Below are 17,255 nucleotides of genomic sequence, written 5' to 3' on the forward strand. Positions count from 1 at the left end.
TTTCCCTTCAGATACTACCCTAACTGCATCTCACAAGTTTTGATATGTAACATATTCATTGTGAAGTTCAAAATGTCTCAATTTCCATTATAATGTCTTCTTTGATCCAAAAATTATTTCAAAATCTATTTCTTAATTTCCCAAATATGGGAATTTTCTAGATATATTTTTGTTATTGATATCTAATTTAATTTCAATGAAGTTGGAAATATATTCTCTATGATTTCCATTATTTGAAATGTGTTAGGAGTATCACTGTGGCCCAGTTCATGATTATATTTGATATGTGTTCCATGTGTAGTTGAAAACAATTATATTTTGCAGTTCTTGATACAGTATTTTGTATGTTTTCATTAGTTCAAATTTGTTCATTGTACAATTTGAGCAACAAAATAAATAACAATAATATTGGATTATTACTCAGAGAATAAAATAAATATCCATGAGTCCACACTGATATAAATAAATGATTGAATAAATATATAAATGAAGGGAAAGGGACAAATCTCCCATGCAAAAAAATTTGAAATAAATTACATAGATACTCCACCTAAAGGAGGGGGAACATAACTCCCCACTCCTTGAGTGTAGGCTAGACTTAATGGCTCAATTCCAAAGAATAGAGTATGGAAAGGGGAAAATAGTAACTCATGGGGGAAAAACCTGGCAGACACCACCTTAACCAAGTGATCAGAGTTAACATCACCAGTGATAATTCATATTGAAATCATATATGCCCTGATATGATGCAATGACATGGGTATTTCACCTCTGTGATTTTCTTCCTAAAAACCCATAATCTCCGAGAAATCATGAGATTTCAATCATGAAAAACATCACATGAAAGAAACCCAAATTGAGGGACATTCTACAAAATACCAGACCATTCAAAATTAGTCAGGTCATGAAAAGACTGACTAATTGTGACACATCAGAGGAGACGAAGGAGACGTGACAACTAAATGCAATGTGGTATCCTAGATTGGATACTGGAAAAGAAAAAAGACATTAGTGGAAAAATTGGCGAAATCTGAATAAAGTCTGCACATTAATTAACAGTATATGTACCAATGTTAATTTCTTAGTTTTTACAAATGTACTGTGGTGAGTGAAGATGTTCACGTTAGGGGAAGCTTGGTAAAGAGGATATGGGAATTCTCTGTACTATCTTTGCAACTTTTCTATATATTTAAAGTTATTCAAAATTAAAATTTTATTAAAAACACATTTAATCATTATGTTCAAATTATATATATATATAATATGTATTGATATCATATACATATATCATATATACATATGATACATACATGTATATATACACAGAGAGACAGAGAGAGAGAAGGAGAGAGTTTTTTTCCCACCTGTATTGTCAATATTAAGGGAAGTATGTTGAAATCTACCACTGGGATTGTGGATTTGTTTAATTCTCCTTGTAGTACTCTCAATGTTTGTTTTTATATTTTTAGGCTATATTATTAAGACCATAAACATTTTTAATTGTTATCTCTCTTGATGAATTGAAACATTTATTTGTATGAAGATTTCCTTTTCGTTTCTAATAATGATTTTTACCTTAAATTCTGTATTGTCTGTTAATAATAGTGAGCTTACATGTTCTTTACCATTTTCCCTTCATTTTTGACATGGTAATTCCTTACTATGTTGTCAGTTTTCGACGCATTTGAGAAGCTGTAATTAATAATGTACTGAGCATTTTTAGTTGTTTTCAGTGGGAGAATTGGTCTGAATAAACAGGTTCACTGTCACCAGAAACCAGAATACCTATAAGTAGATTGAAATCAGCACCCAGTATTCAAATTCTCTTGGGGGAAAACAATGTTATCTCAGATAAAGTAAGAAGGATTCCAAGGAGAATTTACGCATACTCTGTCAGAGCAAATAGAAGATCTGAACAAAGATTTTCACATTAGGCATGGCCAAGTTAACCCTGAAAAATGAAAACAAATGCCATGGAGAAAGAATTCAGACTATAAAAATAATATATCTCAAAGAACAGAGGTATGTTCCCCACAAGATTTTTGTGCTATAAAAGAACTTAATAAGAATATTAATTTAATAAACCAACAGCTAAGGACAAATAACATCACAAAAGAAAAAGTTGAAAAGGGAGATTGGAGAACTAAGGAAAGAAATTGAGAAACAAAACAGCACCATAATAGATCTATTAAATATATTAGAAATAACAAGAAACAGCATAAACATAACTGAAAATCAAATTAATGGCACGAAGTAAAGGCTTGAAATAATCACAGTAAATGTAGAAAATAATGACCATGAGAATAAAGCAATTAGAAAATATATATGCAGGACAAAGATGATCCAACACAAAGATGTTTGGTGTCCTTGAAACAGAAACTCCCACTAAACGAACAGAAAAAGACTTTTATCTTGTGCCAATACAATTCAATGGGGAAAGAATGGTCTTTTCGACCAATGGTGCTGAAACAACTAAACACATACCAAAGAATGAATTTGGACCCCTACCTCCCACTGTAAAACTAAACTTAAAATGGATAAGAGCTAAGTGTAATATTTAAAGCTATTAAACTCATTCAAGGCCCATTGTAGTAGGTAAGCATTTCACAAGAGAACACAAAAAGCTTTCATCATAAAAGAAAATATCAATAAATTGAACTTTGTTCAAATTAAGAACTACTGTCCATCAAGAGAGCATTAAGAGAAGGAAACGACAAGCCACTTATATAACGTATATACAATAACGTTATATAAGGACTCATAGGCAGACTATAGAAAGAACTTCTACAAATCAACAAGAAAAAGACAAACAACCCAATTTTTTTTTTTTGTGAGGAGATCAGCCCTGTGCTAACATCCGCCAATCCTCCTCTTCTTTTGCTGAGGAAGACGGCCCTGGGCTAACATCTGTGCCCATCTTCCTCCACTTTATATGGGACGCCGCCACAGCATGGCTTGCCAAGCAGTGCGTCGGTGCGCGCCCGGGATCCGAACCAGCAAACCCCGGGCCGCCGCAGCGGAGCGCGCGCACTTAACCGCTTGCGCCACCGGGCCGGCCCCCAAACAACCCAATTTTTTAAAAGGCACTTCACAAAAATACTGAATAAGCACTTCACAAAAGAGGATAGCCAAATGACCATTGAACATGTGAAAATGTGTTCAACATCATTAGTCATCAAGGAAATGCAAATCAAAACAATGAGATACCACTAAACACCAATTAGAATGGCTGAATTTTAAAAGGCTGACAATACCAAGTGTTCACAAGGATGTGAAGCAACAAAAACTCTCATACATTACTTATGGGTATGTAAATTAATGCAATCACTTCAGAAAACTACTTGGCAATATCTTCTAAAGCGTAATACGAGCCTACTCCCGACCCAGTAATTCCATTCCTAGGTACATACCCAAGATAATTGAGTACATATGCCCTTCCAAAGACATGCACAAGAATATTAACAGCAGCTTTATTTATAATAGCCTCAACTAGAAGCAAGTCAAATGTTCATCAATGGTAGGATGAATAAATAAACTGTGGTATGCTCATACAATGGAATATGAGCAGCAGCGATAAAAAAGAACAATCTACTGCCGCACACAAAAACATGGTTGGATTTCACATACATAATGTTGAACAAAAGAAGCCAGAAACAAGAGTACTTTTGGTATGATTCCACTTACATGAAGTTCAGGAACAAGCAAAATCAACCAACGGCAATGTGAGGGGAAAAAAACGGCCACAAGCTTTTCTGCAGCTCCTGCCATCAAGAGGTAGAGTTTATTTCTCCACCTCTGGAGTCGGGGATAGCTTTGTGATTTGCTTTGACCAAAAGAATGCAGTAGGGGTGACATTGTACAACTTCTGGGCAATTTACTGTTGCCTTCTTGCTACCCTGAGATCTCCATGTAGAATAGCCCAGTCTAAACTCTTTGAGGATTAAATACCCATATGGAGAGAGAGAGGTTCAGGGGATAGCCAGCGCCAACCACTAGACATATGTATGAGACCATCTTGGACCATCCAGCCCCAGTCAGCTGCCAAATGACTATAACCACGTGAGTGACCACAGATGAGACCAGCAGCAGAATTGGCCAGCTGAGCCCAGCCTAAATTCCTGACCCACAGAATTATGAGCAAATAAAATGGTTATGTTAAGCTACCAAGTTTTGGAGTGGTTTATAATAGATTACTGATACAGTGAGAGAAGACAGAATATTAGTTACCTCTGAGAGTGGATATTGACTGAGAAGGAGCATATGAGAGCCTTCTGAAGTGCTAGATATATTTTAATTCTTGATCTGAGTGGTGGTTATGCTAGACGGTGGTTATACGCTACACAGGTGTATATTTGTGTAAAAATTCATCAAGCTGTACACTTAAGATTTGGGCATGTTTTGTATGTTATACTCCAATAATTTGTTTTAAAAGCGAGGTCCAGTTTGTTTTGGTTCTCTCTGAGTGTGGTAGACAGAATAATGCCCCCAAAGGTGTCCTAATGCTTGGAAGTTATGAATATGATAGATTACCTGGAAAGGGGGAATTAATGTTGCAGATAAAATTAAGGTTGCTAATCAGCAGATAGGGAGATTATCCTGGATTATCTGGGTGGGCTAATGTCCTTAAAAGTAGAAGCTGGAGGCAGAAGAGCAGAGTCAGAGGGAGATGTGACTGCAGAGGAATGATCAGAGAAATGCAACATCTCTGGCTTTAAAGATGGAGGAAGAGTACCACAAGCTAAGGAATGCAGGTGGCCTCTAGAAGCTGGGAAAGGCAAGGAAATGTGCGATATTGTGATTTATGACCAAATATATATTTCTCAGATATGTTTGGTCTTCACCCACAATTCCTGGCTCACAGCTCCCAAAATTCTTGGAATTTCCTGAGTGATAAGAACGATGGGCGCTCTTGTCCTCAGTTCCTGACCTCACCCAAGAGTGGGGGCTAGTTGCCAGGAGAACCAGAAGATTGGAACTTTCAGTCTCACCTCTTGATTTCCAGGGAGAGGAGGGGGGCTTGAGGTTGAATCAGTTGCCAATGGCCACTGACTTAGTCAATCATGACTATGTAATAAAGCCTCCATAAAAACCAAAAGGACAGGGGCCGGCCCGGTGGCGCAAGCGGTTAAGTGCGCGCGCTCCGCTGTAGTGGCCCGGGGTTTGCTGGTTCGGATCCCGGGCGCGCACCGACGCACTGCTTGGCAAGCCATGCTGTGGCGGCGTCCCATATAAAGTGGAGGAAGATGGGCACAGATGTTAGCCCAGGGCCGTCTTCCTCAGCAAAAGAAGAGGAGGATTGGCGGATGTTAGCACAGGGCTGATCTCCTCACAAAAAAAAAAACCAAAAAATAAAAACCAAAAGGACAGCACGTAGGCCCTTTTATTTACAGAGAGCGTCCACATTGAGGAACCAGAATGCTTCCACGTGCCACCGTGCCAGGCCCCAAGCTCCACAAGAACAGAAGCTCCTTTGTTCGGGACCTCGCCCTATATATCTCTTCATCTGGCTGTTGATTCATACCCTTTAATATCCTTTGTAATAAATCAGTAATCTAGTGAGTAAACGGGTTTTCTTGAGTTCTGTGAGCCTTTCTAGCAAATTGATCGAACCTGAGGAGGGGGTCATAAGAACCTCTGATTTAATGCCAGTTGGTCAGAAGTACAGGTAACAACCTGGACGTGCGATTGGCATTCTGAGTTGGAGAGTGTCGTTGGAACCTCCAGTTTGTAGCCTGTTGGGCAGAGGCACAGGTAACAACTTGGACTTGTGACTGGCATCTGAAGGGGAGGGTGGTCTTGTGGGACTGGCCCTTTATCTGTGGAATATGATTCTATCTCCAGATAGACAGTGTCAGAATTGAGTTGAATTCTCAGACACTCTGAGGGCATCCGAGAACTGCTTGTTGGTGTGGGGAAACTTACACATACACATTGGAATTGGGTCCAGGAACTCTTTGCAAAGTGGATTCTCCGCTAGAGTCTTCAGAAGGAACTAGCCCTGCCAATATCTTGTTTTTAGCCCAGTGAGACCCATTTCGAACTTCTGAATTATAGAACTGTAAGATAATAAATTTGTATTGTTTTAAGCCACTAAATTCGTGGTAATTTGTTATAACAGCCATAGAAAATGAAGAAAATGAAGAAACTGACCTCAGTGGATCTTATTACAGCTCTTAGTGACCAGCAATTTCATTTCACACCCAATTACTTCAACAGGTAGTAAGGCAGCCCTAGAAGAGCCAGGGCAAGAACAGTTCTTTAGTACACAGCCTCGGAAAACCAAGACTGCCATCCAGGGCTGGCTTCATGGGTGTACAATCTGTGCACAGGGTCTTATACTTAGAAAGGCCCTACCTTTGGTTTAATGCTTTGCTTTTGTTGTCTTGAAATTCTTAATTTTTGAACAAGTTGCCCTGCATTTTTTTTTTTTTTTTTTTTTTTTGCATTGAGTGCTGCAAATTATATTGTCAATCCTCCTACCATCCTCTGCATTCCTCTTTACTCAGCACTGGGGCTGGCCCACCAGACCAGCCTCTCTTTAAATTGTTGGTAACTTTATTTCATGGGGCCTATTATCCTTTCCTGGCATTAGGCCTTGAAAAGGGCCACTCTCTCTACCTTGATAGATCCTCCTAACTCCAAGTCTCAGGACGAAGGGGTTGGACGTATAAGTCTCTTCCCTCCCTGGACTTCTCATGGTGACTGGTCCACCCTCATTCTAGGCTTCTCTACATTTGTCTGATGAACATCTGCATAACTGAGATGGCCTCTTGAAGACCTGCTCCAGGATGCCCTTCTGACTGCCTATATGGAGAGTGACTGGCAGCTCCTTTCTCTGAAGAGGAAAAAATATAATTATCTTGAATAGCACACCCCACTACATGTAGAACACTAGTGGGTTTTAATAAGTGTCACAACTGTAGAGGTAGAAAAATTTTCCTTTTACCCTTCTAGGTTCTTTGGCTGGTCTAATAATCAAATTGACATAGGACAGATTAACAGGAGAAAAACAAATTTAATTAGGTATGCATGGGAGCCCCATAAGAATATGAGACCCAAGTACAAGTTGGGCAGTTGAGGCTTATGTGCCATCCTGAGCTAAGGAATGGGATAGGGGCTTGGGTCTTCAAAGGGGAGGAGAGTAATTCATAGGACAATAAAGAGAACAGATGTTTGGTAATTAGATGTTTGCCCTGCTATACAGATAGGTCATTGAGATAAAAGTTATCTCTGGTAATAGCTCTTTCTCTCTGAGCCAGGTCCCCTATCTAAATTCTTTCAGGTAGTTAAGAGAGAGGTAAAAGTTTTCCTTGAGTCTGCTGGGTCTTGACTGATTTTAGTTCAAAGTAATCCACATGCCAACGTGGGAACTTTTGGGGATGCTCATTCTAAACCCATTCACAAGAAAAAGGAGGTATATGGCCAAGGAACTTTGTCAAACTGAGTTTAAAAAATTAAATAGCTTTTTCTCTGGGGGACTTCTCAGCTCGCTTAATGTGCTAAAGGATATTGTGACTCTCCAAGGTGAGGGAGAGCTAAAGTATATAGTACTTCATGAACTTATTTGACAAGGGACCTCTTTTCTCCCAGGGATCTTGCAAGACTAATTTTCCACAGAAAAAGTTATGGACAATGTTCTCCTTAACAAATTAAGCCTTTACCAAGCTGAACCTTTAGTTTATCTCCTTTTCCATTGAAACATAACCATTTAAGCAAGCTCACACCTAAGTGAGAGACTTTCTGTGTCTAATTCTTCCCTTCCTCTGCCCCTCTGCTCACATATATACTCTATACAGAAGGACAGCTGCCTAGGGAGTACTATCCAAATCCATGCTTATTGGGTGGGATGATGATGGTGAAAGTGATGATAATGATGAGAGCTAACATTTGTCAAGCACTCACTGTGTGCCAATAAGCACTGTTCTAAACACTTGTCACATATCATTTAATTAATACTGCCGACACAAACAATTCATAACCAATCTATAAATCAAAGTTGGGGTGAGTGTATTATGAGCCAGGTTTGAGGACTATAGCCCAGAGCCTTCCTTCCTCAAGGAAGGAAAGGCACCAAAGAAGTGGGGTATACAGAGTGGTTGTATACCATCTTGGAACAAAGAGCATACATCACATATGATAGGAGTATCTCTTTTACTACTGTCACGAGATGCTTAGCTGGCACAGCAGGTCGGTGGTCAGTAGGTCAGTGGTCACAAGGTGAGCACAGTGGGTTGGTAATTAATCCTTAGTTTCCAGGAAGAGATGCTTATCCTTAAAGAAATGCTGATATGGGGGGAAGCTACATCCCTATCTTTAAGGGCATCATTCTTGTCTTTGGGACATAGTAAATGTTTAAAGCAGATATACAATGCATGCTCAACAGGCCACGTGAGGCCCTTTTCGAAAAACAAGGTCAGGCCAAATTAGTTTTACACCAAATGGCTTCCCCACATACTCCAATAAATCCTATTGCTTTTCATTTATTTATCAATACCATGGCCTACTTAAAAGAATACCCTGAAAAAAAATACCCTGCATTTGTAAGGTAAGGAAACTCAGTTTACAATTGATAAATCTCAATGGACACAGATGATGGTAAACTCAGCGTTTTTTTGTCACAGGGAGGCAACTTTTCCAGTGGCTCCTCTCCACCCAAGGGATTATAGAATTTCTTTTCTGTACGTACAACAAACCAACCAACCAACCACCAAACAAACAAACCTTTCTAAACCAACATCAAAGTACTGACAGCTTAATTGTAAGCCTGTTGGGGATGAAGTTGAAACACCTGGCACTTTTTCCATTTGAATATACATCAATAAATGACTGATGATACTGCTGTTCAAGAAAACTAAGATTTGTTCTGGAAGCTGGGAGATGATTACTTGAGTGAGCTCTAAAGCAAATGCTGGGGGAAATGTGCTCTCAACCTCTGAAGTTACTCTCAGATCATAAAATATTTCTGTAAATACAGACAAACATAAAACATTTACAGAAAAATATTTCTCTAAACATGTAGAGGATGTTCAACTAATGGAAGGTTGAACACAAAAAGGAGAGCTCCCTTGGTTTTTTATCTTTTATATAAAAAAGTAGTAATGAAAGCAAATATGATGGCTGCCACTCTCCCAACGAATAGCTATGGAACCCAAATTTCTTCAGGCTGCTCTAGCCTGTGGAGACTACAGAGGTCCTGTTAAATGTAATCATTACATTTTACTAGTTCTTCCATTCAATACACCCAAAACCCCAGCTTCTTCAATTAAGGGCCCTCTAGAGTGTTTCTAGGTGTTCTTCGAGAGTAGATATCACCTGTGAGCACAAATGACTTGAACCAGCTATCTAATCAGCTACCATGTGATTTCTGCCATTTTTTTCTGCTTCCACCTCCCCTGCCCACTCTCTTCACTGGACATCATAGCAACAGTCAGGCACCATTGTCCCCCCTAGGCATCTCCTGCCATCTCCCACCAGGCTCCTCAATGTCTCACTGAAGCTGAGGCGCTGGAGTCTGGAGATGTCAGATCCGCATGGTGCTCTGCTGACAAGTGGGGAAGAAGCCTGCTTGTGCTCTATTATCTTTATTTTTTTTAGTGATGGAGCAAGAGTGGGTAGAATAAGTGAACTAAAGCCTCATTGTTCTCTTTTTTTTTTTAAAGATTTTATTTATTTATTTTTTCCCCCCAAAGCCCCAGTAGTGGTATGTCATAGCTGCACATCCCTCTAGCTGCTGTATGTGGGACGCAGCCTCAGCATGGCCGGAGAAGCGGTGCGTCGGTGCGCGCCCGGGATCCGAACCCGGGCCGCCAGCAGCGGAGCGCGCGCACTTAACCGCTAAGCCACAGGGCCGGCCCAAAGCCTCATTGTTCCTACTGGGAGCTTTCAGATATTGCTTTCATCAATAAGCTGTTGAAGGGGAGCAGAATTTGCCACCCCAAAACATGCCTCTTTGGCATAAGTGAGATAGGCAGGAAGCTAGATATGAGCTGGGAGCAAGGTCACTCCACCAGGTGCAGCATCTTAATTACTGGACAGCAGCTCTTCAGACATGCAACATTTCCCCCGACCCTGACCAAGAGTAGCCCCAAGCCTCTTTATACCCTCACTTGCATTGTGGTTTTGACCCCCCTTGTGGGGGATCACTGCCATGACAGTTCCGGAGATGCCTATGTAAGGGAAAAATCTCCCCCTCCCGACATGTGGGTGGAGACAATGCCCCAATTGGTCCACCTTCCAAGACCCTCACCCGCCCCCCGGGACCTGACCTTCCAAAGCCACTGACCACCACAACTTCAGTGCAGTTGTTCCCCTCGAGCCTGCCTGCCCTTCATCTTGGGGGTGTACTTTTGCTTTGCTAATAAATCCTCCTCGGTTAAAACTTCTACTCTGTGTCCACTCTCAAGTTCTTTTGTGTCTGTGGACCAAGAACCTGGGACCCCACCACACCCATCTGACTGGTGCCGGTGACATACTTTCTTGGTGAGCCAGCCAGGAGGCTTGTGGAAGACAGAGGACTTGATAAACACTGGGACAATGAGGACATCGGCAGGTGACCTTTTCCACATCTGTCAAGTGAGTGTCTTCCCTCGGCCCTCTTAGCCTTGAGGGAAATTGTGCCTCATCAACAGTCTGGTGTCCTTTGTCTGAACCTAATGTCCTGTTGGTCCACGTGCTTATATTGTGTTTCTCTGTTGGTCTTCTTATACCTGAGGCAAGGGCAGTGCCGCATCATGGATCGCCCGTCCTCAGGCCTCTTTCTGCTTCTGCCTGCTAGAAACCATATCTCGTCACCAGCCCCCAGATCCCATGTCTTATGTCTGGAATCATACTTTCTTTGGTGTCTATTTCCGTGGGCTCTTGGGCCCTGCCCTGTGTCGCAGAGCCTGTTTGTCTGATGGGGACAAGGGTTGCATTGTATGTCAAGGGTATCTGATGGGGCCCAGGAAATGCCCCTGGCTCCAGCAAGTCAAAGACTCCACAGTTGGGAAATTCACCCTCTTGACGATTCTAGTCAGACATCTTTCCCAGTGTTATGTTGTATACACCACCAGTGGCCCGTCGTTTGTAACTCCCCTGAGTTGGCTATCTACCAAAACTCTTCTTGTCAAACGATATTTTTGGATGCATAAATCCGTCCTGAAGGAGGAGGACCAGGGGCCCCCAAGTCTAGCCGCCCTTTGTGTCCACCAGATCCTCACAAGGGCAACAGAGGAGGCCAACTGGCACACGGGCTGGGCCTTAAACCATGAGGCAATGAGGTCCCAGGGCATCCACCTGAGGAAAAGAGGACTCCTTCAAGGGTCACAAGCTCTGGACTGCGGGACAGTACTCTACACCCTCCCGGGGACCAGCAGAGGGTCAGATGAGGGGGACTCCGAGATGTTGGGCATCCTGGGGAGGCTATTCTTAACGGGGACACACCCCCACACCTTGGCTGGACCAGGGTACCCTGGGTTCGAGTCCCAGGGTTACTGCACAGGCACCAGGGGACGCTCCGGGCGCCTGGCAGAGCAATAGCCTTGGGTGAGGAGACTAGGGCGCTAGACTCCTGGCAGCCCAGACAACTCAGACGGCCCAGTCCAGAGAGGTTCAAGCAGATTACTCCCCTTCTTTTCCCACAGGTAAAGGACTCACGACTCGATGGGAAACCAACCCTCTATCCCAGCCGGGTCACCCCTGGGTCGTCTCCTGACAAAATGGAAGTCTCTCCCCACGGACAGCCTTAGAAAAAAAAGTACATTTTCTTCTGTAACACGGCTTGGCCACAGTACTTGCTGGGAGATGGGGAATTCTGGCCCCTCAATGGCAGCCTAAACTACAACACCCTCCTCCAGCTAGACTTGCTCTGTAGACACAAAAGTAAATGGTCCAAGGTCCCTTATGTACAGGCTTTTATGGCCCTGAGGGAGGATGCCACTCCTGAGCCCATCAAGACCATCCTGGCTCTCCCTCCTCCCTATTGCCCTCCTGCACGTCTGGATGGCTCCCAAAACAAACCTCCTGCTGAGCCCCTTCAAGATGCTCTATGGCAGGCCTTTCTTATGAACAGAACTTCTGGTTTGATGAGAAAACTCCGTTGGCCCTCAAACACATCATCAGCTTAGGTGAAGTACAAAAAGCCATCACTCAGTATGGCAACCAGGTGCTCCCTGGCCCCGACCCAACCTCAGACACCCCTCAGGTACTTCCCAAGGATTGAGTACTTCTCAAAACTTGGATGGAGGGCTCCCCTGGGGAACAGCTCCAGCCAAGGTGGAAGGGCCCATACCAGGTGTTGCTGGTGACCCTCACCGCAGCTAAACTTCAAGCAATCCCCAGCTGGGTCCACCTGTCTGGAATCAAACCTCTCCCTCCAGAAGACCAACCAGAACTCTCCCCGGATTCTCACCTACCAGATCACAACTCCACTTTCTACCGCTGTGAACCAACTGACAGACTCAAACTGCTCTTCACCAAGAATCCACCTACCAGATAAGTATTCAATGGGAGACCTACTGATTGGGGGCATCTTCCTCTTCGGTATTCTTCTCATGGTCTCAGTAGGACTCTTCCTACATTTCTGCTACCAGTGACCCGGGGACCAAACTTCCCTAGTGAGGTCCATCCTAGGGAATGCATTGGGTTGCTCTAAACTACACCTCTTCCTGCACTTTCCCCGGCACCTCTGTAACTGGATACTTTAGTCCGACTAATTAGACATACCCCTGACAGGATGAAGCCCCTAATAATTCTACTGGTTCTGGCTCCCGTTGTTTGGGGTTTATGGGAAGAAAATTCGCTTATGAACTTCTCCAGAATCATTGCCTGAGGAGATGGCCATTCCAACTTCTCTGTCACCCACATCCACAGGTTGGGTGACCAGGACCCCTGTTCACCCTCTTTGGGTCTAATCTAACAGTTAACCTGACCTCTGGCCTTGCCAATCCACCCCCGCTAGCTGTGTGGTTCAAGGAAACATCCCAAAACTTCCCATGTACTGACCTTACCCCCCGATACAATTACTCATCCAAAAGTGCAGCCCTTCAGCTTGTCTGCTGAAACACTTCCTCTCCTTGTGGTACCTGCCAGGGGCCAAGCCGTTGCTACAATCTCACCTCTCTCTACAGTTTCCGGGCCCCACCATCTTTCCACTAACCTTCGACACCTCTAAGCCCTGCCGACCAAATACCACCCATTGATGACCTGCCTCCCATCTCTGGCAGGGAAGCTTCCCAGATCGGTGGCGAGTCTACTATGTGACGGGAAAGGCCTCATGGGCTGCTTCACCTTCACAGCCCCTAAACCCAGGTTACACAGGAGGACTTCTCTCACCCCAATGTCAGGGCACCCCTCCTTGGGCAACCTCCATGAGTACTTGGTTTGATTCCTCGACCTGCACCAGGCTTGTGTTCCTCCTGGATATCTGTTCCTCTGTGGCCTCCCTCAAAACATGTTGCCCCACGCCAACAGCCCCAGCCCTACTTTCCAGCTCCCAGGCCAAGCACTGGCATACTCCTACATAGATAACGCCCAATTCAGGCGACAGTGCACCTTGGGCTGGCTAAGTCCTCGGCGACTAGGTATAACTATCCACAATAATACTAAACCCAGACCCAGACGAGCAATTGGACTACTTCTGGCAGGAGCTGGAGCTGCCCTGTGTTTGGCAGCTCCCTGGGGCGGATTTATATACCATGAGTCAACTGTAAAAAAAATCTCACACAGGACTTTGAAAACCTGGTTATAAAGACAGGACAAAGCCTACAAAACATCCAGGCTTCCCTAGACTCCTTAGCAAATGTTGTCATGGATAATAGACGGGCATTAGATTACCTCCTTGCTGAACAGGGAGGTGTCTGTGCAGTAATTAACAAAACCTGCTGCACTTATGTCAATAACTCAGGACAGGTTGAGACCAACATCCAAGCAATATATGAAGAGGCATCCTGGCTCCACCGTTATAATCAGGGACCAGACCCCAATCAGATATGGTCAGCTGTCAAGAATGCCTTTCTATCCCTCACCTGGTTTCTCCCTCTTACGGGACCATTAGTTGACATTCTACTCTTGCTTATCTTTGGACCTCGTCTTTTAAATGTCCTAACTAGGTTTATTTCTTCCTGCATAGAGGCCATAAAGTTCCAAATGCTCGTTTGACCAGCTACTTTCCCTACAGTAACATACACCTCTCTCCAACAACATGCCTCTCCTGGAGACCTCTATTCGCCCCTGGATGCAGCTGCTCGAAGATTTCACCAGGATACCCAGGACAGAGCCCCATCTATGGCGGAGACCCAATTCTAGGTCCACCCTGCTCCCAGACCTGAGACCCTGGCACATCGCCCCCTTTCAGCAGGAAGTAGCTAAGAAAGAGGCTCCATGTCCCATTCCCTGAAAGATTTCAGGGTCTTGAGACCTCTTGAGGAGGGAATGAGATAGGCAGGAAGCTAGACATGAGCTGGGAGCAAGGTCACTCCACCAGGTGCAGCGTCCCAATTACCCAGCAGTGACTCTTCAGACATGCAACACTCCCCCTGACTGACCACAAGGTCACTCCACCAGGTACAGTGTCCTAATTACTGGGCAGCAGCTCTTTGGACGTGCAACACTCCCCCTGACCCTGACCAAGAGTAGCACCAAGCCTCATTATACCCTCATTTGCATTGCAGTGTTGACCCCCCTTGTGGGGGATCACCACCATGACAGTTCCAGAGATGCCTAGGTAAGGAAAAAATCTCCCCCTCCCGACGTGGGGGTGGAGACAATGCCCCAATTGGTCCACCTTCCAAGACCCTCACCTGCCCCCCGGGGCCTGATGTTCCAAAGCCACCAACCACCACAACTTCAGAGCAGGTGCCCACCTCAAGCCTGCCTGCCCCTCCCCTTGGGGGTGTACTTTTACTGTGGTAATAAATCCTCCTCTGTTAAAACTTCTGCTGTGCGTCCACTCTCAAATTCTTTTGTGTCTGTGGACCAAGAACCTGGGACCCCACCGCACCAATCTGACCAGTGCCAGTGACGTAAGGATTATATTAGGCTGGTTATTTGCGAGAAACAGCAGACATAGGAGGAGCTCTGAAAACTGACTGGAAGTTACCCTTTTGTAAGAGATATTTACATTTATAAGGGAAATCTCCATTTGTAAGAGCATCTCCCTCTCTGTACCAGGAAGAGGAGGGTCACTAAATCTCTAGAAACTCTTATCAATGGAGAAGGCAAGGACTTAAATCTGCATAACAACCTTACCCTTGTTTACTGTGCTTTTCCTGATAACCTCCCATAACTAGCTCCTCCCCCAATGTCTTCTTTTGTCTTGAGCTGGAGATGGTATTTAAGGTTGTGGCTTGGGCCATTTCAGAGAATTACTCAGTTTTCCTGGGTCTGTCTCATGTATACAGGAGGTATACATGTTATTAAACTTCTGTTTGTTTTTCTTCTGTTAATCTCTCTTTTATTATGGGGGGGGGGGTCTCAGCCAAGAATCTAGAAGGATAGAGGGAAAATTATTTTTCCTCCCCTACAGTATTCAGTCTCACATGTAAATGGACAGGGAAACAAATTTGAGTGATTCTTATCTCCTTAAACAGGAGTTCCTGACCTTTTTGTGTACCATGCACCCCTTTGGCAGTCTGGTGAACTCTATGGACCCTCTATCAGAATAATGTTCTTAAATTCATAAAATAAAATACATCAGATTACAAAGGAAACCAATTATACTCCACAGTTAGCAAACTATTTGTAATACAAATTTTATATAGTAATGTATATTCTTTTTAGTAACACATTAAATAAATGATCTAGCAGCAAGTCTAATACCACAATAATTTGAAGTACTGCATGAGTAAATAATATTTTGAGACATTTGAAAAAATTGCAACGTGATGTTGATGCAAAATAAACAATAACCATTCTATAGGTGAGTTTTACTTAAGCCAGAGTGAGGTGAGTTTTACTTGAGCCAGAGTGAGGATTATAACCAGGGAAGGCCTTTTCCAGAAAGGAAGAAAGCATTCCAGAGAAGCATGGTTTTCAGTACAGTCTTATACATTTTTAGAACAAAGAACATAGATTAAACACCCAGGATACATATTCATCAAAGTTTCAAAGAGATATTCAGTTGCAAATTAGCAGGTCAACATGACCCTGATGTCAGGAAAGGGACTAATCCTCATATGGGTCTTACCAATAGCGTGTAGGAGGGGAAGTATGCATTCTTATCTTAAGAGAGTGCATTCATTACTTTAATGGTTAAAGCAGATGTAAAATGTATATGTGATAAGCCAAAGTCAGGCTTTTTTTAGTTCAAGCACAATCAGTTTTGAATCAGAATAATTACACCATATACCCCAATATGTGAAAATCTCTTGTCAGTGACATAAAAATATCTGTGATTTCTATCCATGACAGAGCCACAGATATTGCTACTACCACTGTGGTTTGTTGCCTATGTTCATAACTGGGGGTAAATGCTAAGTTTCAAAGATGTAATTATATTCCGTTCCAAGTTCACAGACCCCATGAATTCTATTCAGGAACCTCAGCTTAAGAATCACTGCCTTAGGGGCCGGCCCCGTGGCTTAGTGGTTAAGTGCGTGCGCTCCGCTACTGGCGGCCCGGGTTGGGATCCTGGGCGGGCACCAACGCACCGCTTCTCCGGCCTCAGCCGCGTCCCACATACACCAACTGGAAGGATGTGCAACTATGATGTACAACTATCTACTAGGGGGCTTTGGGGGAAAAAAAGGAGGAGGATTAGGCAATGGATATTAGCTCAGAGCCAGTCTTCCTCAGCAAAAAAGAGAAGGATTAGCACGGATGTTAGCTCAGGGCTGATCTTCCTCACACAAAAAAAAATCACTTTAAAAAGAAAAAAAAAGAATCACTGCCTTAGAGGGGCTGGCCAGGTGGCGTAGCAGTTAAGTGCATGTACTCCACTTTGGCAGCCCGGGGTTTGCGGGTTCAGATCCTGGGCACGTACTGCTTGTCAAGCCATGCTGTGGCGGCGTATCATATAAAGTAGAGGAAGATGGGCACGGATGTTAACCCAGGGCCAGTCTTCCTCAGCAAAAAAAGAGGAGGATTGGCATCGGATGTTAGCTCAGTGCCAATCTTCCTCACCGAAAAAAAAAAGAATCACTGCCTTAGAATGAGTTCTCTTTAAAGAGTCCTCACAGGGCCTCATGCTAAAAGACTTAACAGCTGCCCATCCCTGCAGTTCATTGCATAAGCCCAGACAAATCCAAATCCCCGCCAGGACTCAAACTGGGAACCCTACT

General features: G+C 43.7%; 1 protein-coding gene across 2 annotated transcripts in view; it reads right to left on the reverse strand.

The window, feature by feature from the left end:
* The window catches only part of LOC106802970 (uncharacterized), a 112,398-nt gene that overhangs the window by 15,220 nt on the left and 79,923 nt on the right, over window positions 1-17,255 (reverse strand). The gene's annotated exons all lie outside the window — the stretch shown is intronic.

The sequence above is a fragment of the Ceratotherium simum genome, chromosome X (genome assembly GCF_057802395.1).
Source record: "Ceratotherium simum simum isolate JZ-2026a chromosome X, ASM5780239v1, whole genome shotgun sequence".
Lineage (NCBI taxonomy): Eukaryota > Metazoa > Chordata > Mammalia > Perissodactyla > Rhinocerotidae > Ceratotherium > Ceratotherium simum.